The sequence below is a fragment of the Lates calcarifer genome, linkage group LG16_LG22, assembly GCF_001640805.2.
Source record: "Lates calcarifer isolate ASB-BC8 linkage group LG16_LG22, TLL_Latcal_v3, whole genome shotgun sequence".
NCBI classification, from domain to species: domain Eukaryota; kingdom Metazoa; phylum Chordata; class Actinopteri; family Centropomidae; genus Lates; species Lates calcarifer.
Genome location: NC_066848.1, coordinates 16,801,579 through 16,807,578, shown reverse-complemented (window position 1 = coordinate 16,807,578; position 6,000 = coordinate 16,801,579). Strand labels below are relative to the sequence as shown.

Sequence of the window (6,000 nt, the reverse complement as noted above, 5' to 3'; positions counted from 1 at the left end):
TTAAAACAAAAACTCCACTTGCAGCACGACACATGCAGCACTGGTCAGTATCTCCACTTCCTCTCCACACACAAGCCTCCCTCATTCACATGCCGTCTGCATCTCCGCTCCTGAAAGGCCTCTCTAACATCACTGCGTAGCAAGTCATCATGGCAGATAAAACAAGCACAGTCACGTGACCCATGAATAGTAATATTAGCTGTGATAATACTGATAAAGACTTCAGCATGTTCTCTTTCTTCACTCAACAGAACTGAGATATTTACACAGCATTCAAATAAGAGTGTGAAAACCCAATTTAGACAGAGAAATTACTTCTCTCACCTTCCCATTGTATGGTGGTTTTCAAATGACAGATGACTGTGGAGAGATTGTGTCAGACTTTTCAAATGTACACGGGACACACACACACACACACACACACACATACATACAATAGTCTGCTCGTCAGACAGGAGACATATCAGCAGTCCCCGTCTCCATGTCTTTTTGTTTAATCACAAAGGCTGGAAGGTGAAAAGAAAAGTTTTTTTTTTTTCTAAAAGTTTCTTTCTCCAAAAAGATTCATGATGCTCCTATCTTTTCCTCAGTTGTTTCCCACAATGTGACTTCTTTTATAAATGAAAGTAATATTCCTCCTTCCTCATCTGTGTTACATTTATATTTTCTAACCAAAACCAGTACGGCCCGGATGTGATGTTTAGACATCAGACATCATTCAAGTCAGTTCAAGGAAAATAGCACTTGTAGGCAGGAGATATACTTGCTTTCAATTAAGCGTTCGCATGATGGCTGCCTCACATATCCTGCATCTGTTTGGAGCATTGGTTGTGCACGTTCTCAGACAAAAATGCTACATGTAGGCAAGACGCAATGTGCCATGAACAGTAGGGCAGAACTGGCAGGACTCATTCATACAGAGCTCTCTGGTGTGCCCTCTAGAGGTATCTTCCAGTATCATGCATAGTCAAGTAAGTGAACAATTAATGCATGGTTAAAAGGTAAGTCCAGTCGATGAGTGAGTTTGGATGGTCATCTTATCTGCATTCTGATTTTTACACTCTGACAGTGTTTTAGCCTGTTTCTGTTATCTGTACTGTACAGTATTTATTGTAGTTATAGCACAGTATTTATTATTTATAACAATGTTCTATTCTACCTTCTGGTCAGGTCTTCAAAAAGAGATTATGATCATGCTTTTACGTGGTTAAATAAAGGAAATGAAACATAGCCAATTTCACTAGATTTCTTTCCCAGGAAGGGGTGTAAATCTTATCAATTTGGTTCTCAATCTCCAAGTTAATGTATAAGATGAGACACAGAAGCAGTACAGAGAATAAAATCTATAATTAGATATTGAACAGTCTTTTTAATTCCTGCATCCTCTCCCACTGGGTTACTTTCAACTGAGTTGCTTTGACTAAGTGAGTGTGCTGGGGATCCCTTCCATGACCATCACACCTGAACTGCTGGATTACATAAAGACAAACAGACTGTGAGCAGCAGCCCAGAGCCTAATGGGACCCAGGATGACTTTTTCTCAAATACTGTCGGAGCAGAATGGTGTAGCCTGCAGTGGGTTTTCTGCTGAAGGATCAAGTGCTTTTAACGACTAAAGTACCTTTCATCGGAGCAGTGACAGTAGTGAAAGCCCCCGTCCCAGTGTCTGTCTTGCTCTCTTACTCTCGCTCCCTCCCTCCGTGTCTCTCTCCCTCTCCCTCATCTATCCACTCACTCTGCAGAGTGCGGCCAAACAGAAAGCAGCCTCTTGCCTCTGCTGTCATCGCTGTGGAGCCAGACGGATGCTGCTGAGTGCTGTGGACCCACAAGTGCAAAATTCATCTGGGATCTGGAAAGTGTGAGAGTGCGGAGGAGGAGGTGGAGTGGAGTAAAGAGGAGAGGAGAGGCAGATTGTCTTCCTCCTTCACTTGGCGGGCTTTTCTGCAGCATCCTTCCACCTCATCATGGATCTCTGGAGTAAAAAAGTCCAGGGAATTATTACACAGGTCGCCCTGATACTTTTCAGCTTATACGGGGTGACAAGAGGAGGTGAGTACTGTGAGATTTTTATTTTGGGTGGCAGTTGAGACCTGATGTGGAGCTGTGGAACTGCTGCTGTTCAGTTTACATTCATGTTGAAAAAAGTGTAGCTCATACACCTTCAGCAGGGAAAAGTGTGAGCATAAAGTTCTGGAGCTCATACAGGTATTTTGTCTCTCATTTATAAAAACTAATCTAGTTTTTAGCTGAGCATGTTGGGAATTGATTAATGCAAATGAGCCTTTTTCAAAGGCATCTGAATTCAGGAAACATGCACAGCAATATCTTCTCATTGGTTTTTTTTTGTTGTTTGTTTTTTTCATTCTTTTTATGCACAGATTTCTACTCTCTGCACCTCAGTGGGGCAGTTGGAGTCAGTGTAGGAGGCATTTGGGTGGGGACAACTGAATGAAGAACACTCTCCTTCGTTTAGCTACAGTTGCCCTTGAGCAAGGCACTCAGAGCCCCACCTGCACCAGCAGAGCTGAACAGGCTACAGAAGTCTGCTGGTGCAATTTAAAGTTACTTGGATGCAAAGCAGCGAAATCATTCTTATCAGAGATTTTTTTCTGTGGTTTCACAATTTTGTGATTAAGATTATTTTTTTTCTTTAAAAAAACAGGTGCTTTTTCTTTGTCAACTTGGTTTTTCTTCACATTCTCATGTGGTAGGATGTTTCATAAACCCATTTTTCTCTAATTTCTCTGCATAATAAATTTAACAGATGATTGGTGGTGATTTGGAACAGTGTGGAATAGCAACTGTGTGTGAAATAAGTTGTCACTTTAAGCTTTAATAAAAAAAAAGAAGAAAAGAAGAAAAACTAACTCAAAAAGCTTGAGTCTCATAAGCCCATACATCACTGATGGCCCATATGGTATCCTGATCATACATTGCACTGATGGAAATGTCCTCAGAAGGAATCATCAGAATCATTTTTACATAGGAGCAATCTGCATATACTGCATACTACATACACAGCCTAATAAAGTGGATGTCAGAGGATAAATTATCTATCTAGCATGAGGCTGATGTTGTATTACATTAAACATTTGAGAAAATAAAATACCACTATGGGATTCCATGTGAGCAGAGTGGGGACAGGCAGATAAATGGCAGATATTGACAGACAACAGCTGCTGGAGAGAGACGCACTGACATTATGGGTTTTGAAAGGGTAAAATAAGGGAGATTAAGCGATTTCTTTGCCCTGAAGGAAATTGTTTGGACTCAGCAGAGTGCCTATCAGAGACCATAACCAAAAGAAAAGAAAGGCTGCTGTCTCTCTCAAATCAATAAGCAGTGCTTGAAAATCTTTTTTGCCCTCTTAGAGAGCAAACATAGAGTACATCATCCACTTAATAATCTCAGATGCCCAGACCTCTTTCCACATTTTATTTGACTTTGTGTTAGTGCTGAGCTAGTGCCACAGGCAAGGTCTGACTCGAGCTGCTATTTGTCAGAGTGAACAAAGGAGGTAAAAACGTCGTGAGAGGGCAGATGTTTCTGTTTCTGTTCTGTGGCCGGTCACAATGAACCTGCTCAGCACTGAAACAGCAGTGTACTTATTTAGGGGAATCAGTGGGTGGAGTAGTTGGAGACACCATGCCATGACAGGATGTTTGAGCCCACTGATTGCAGACTGAGGTCTGACATGAAAAGAACAGTTTCTCCATGAAGAGTGCTTGAGAAAGGAAAAGACAAAGAAGCAAGAGTTGGAGTTGGAGCCGGATAACAGCATCAGGGAAATGCTTGGAAAATTATACCTGGATCCAAATGTGCATCAAATTACACACAGAAACTGACAATCATCCTGCTGCACACATATACATGGAGCCCAGTAGCCTTTGAAGGTATTTATAATAGCAGACAAATCTGCATCTTAAGATTTACAGTCTAAGATTTACAGTTCTTAAGATTTGTAAGATTGATAAAGAGCTTCAATTAATGTTCACATCAAACATCAGAATAGAAATTAAAATCGAAATCTGTTCACTAAACAGGCTGAGCTTTCGCTGATAGCTTTGTTATGAAGAGATTAATCACATTATTGATGCCCACACTAGGTAATTAGAGCAGACATTCAACAGAAACATCTAAAGAGGAAGTAATGTATCACAAAGCAAAGTCAAGTGATATTAATACTGCAGGTGTGTTGAGGGGTTGGAGGTTGGGAGCATCCTGAAATTTCAAGCCACACCTTTCAGCACTTGGCAAAGCCCTTGTCAAGTCATTAGAGATGATCAACTATTTTTTCTATACTGTGAGCGCAAGATGCTAATTGGGCATAGTCAAAACAGTTACTGGAACTCACTGGTTTATTATTCATTGAAATATTTTCCTATAGATGCTGTATATGCTGTAATGTAATGAATCCTAGATTCTTTTATCATCATCAGTTAAAAAAATGATGCTTACTGAGTCACACATTGGTTACTCTGGGCAGAGCTGTGTTAACTGCAGCACTTAAACAGTACATACAAATATGCTGCTTTGTTCGTACAATTTGTGCTTGCAATCTGTGTGTAATTTTCTCCTGATACATGAAAGTGGCAGCTCAGTCAACACCTGTGACTGCCTTCAGGTGGTTCTGCGTGTAAGGGAGAGCTCAGTTGCAGTTTACTGGTGGGATTTGTCTGAGATCACTAAGCTCAGAGAAGAAATGATATGCTGCATGCAAAATGCTGTTTAATGAAGTTATGGTTGTGGAACAGCAGAACAGGACTGAGCAAGAAACCTATAGCAGCAGCTCTGAGTGGAGCAGGCGGAGGGACGAGATGTGGTGATGCGGCTGATTTCTTATTAGAACACAAGGGTAAATGCAGCATCACTTTTCATCTTCATCATCATTTTATTTGTAGTGATTCACCCACAGTGATTTGGCAGTCCTCACCAAGTTCATGTTCAAGCCTTCATTCCTTCTTTGTTTGGTGCTATACTGCGAAATAGTCAGATATCTTGCTCACTTATTATTGCAGCTCTTTTTCTTTCTAAAAATAAAAACATGATTTAGTTATCATGTATTCATTTATTCACCTCAACTAAAGATCCTCCACATCCATGCAGATGTTTTCTGGCTGATCAGACCTCAGCTCAGGCTGAAAATGGGCGGGGTTATGCTGGGATTTGCACAAATTGACCAAACCTCATGCTCTAATACAACAGATAAAGGTGTAAGTTGTCCCACATGAAATGCTCAGTCGCACCTGCATTTCAACTGGCAAAATGTCATGGTGAAATCTCATTCATTGTCATTTTGCATTATCACTTCACTCACTCACCCCCCAAAATTGCAATTTTTGAGAGCAATATAGAGCATGAATGTCACAGAATTTGGACACTCTGAATGAATGGGGTGTAAATATATAGCATTGTATGGTAAATATTTAGTGATTTTCTGTTTATTTGTTTTGTTTTATTTTGCTTTTGCCACACTGATTTGTTGATAGTACATAAGGGGGCAGCAAAGACAGATATTCCAAATCATAGGAGCTTTAAAGTCATGATTTTTGTTTTGGGTGTTTGATTAAAAGTTTAGCTCTTTCTTCTATCACAGCCTTTTCATCTGCTCTTTAAGAGCGTAAAATTCTCAAACTCTCTGTATGAACCTCATAAGTCTAATGGAACGAATAAGCACTTCTTCATATCTCCTCCAATTACCTGAGCAATCTTCCCTCAAATGCATAGGCAATAAGCAGGAGCAAAGCAAAGTGTGTTTATAGGATGCTGCATCTGTCAGAGAAAAAAAACACACATAAGTGTAGGCACAAAGGAGGCGTATGAGGTTATGTTAAACTTTTCTCTCTCTGTCTCTGTAGTATGGTTGCATAAGTTCCCTTTGGGATTGTTATCTCTCATCTCAGCTGATTTGGAGTCAGTGGAGTGTGTGTTCTAATCACAGCCTAATGACAGATAGTGCTGCTGCTCTCCTAACCTGCGTGTCTGTGCAAATGCATATGT

At 40.4% G+C, this 6,000-nt stretch overlaps 1 pseudogene; it reads left to right on the top strand.

The window, feature by feature from the left end:
- The first annotated feature begins 1,753 nt into the window (after positions 1-1,753).
- Positions 1,754-6,000, top strand: part of LOC108873083 (contactin-associated protein-like 4) — a 102,463-nt pseudogene continuing 98,216 nt past the window's right edge.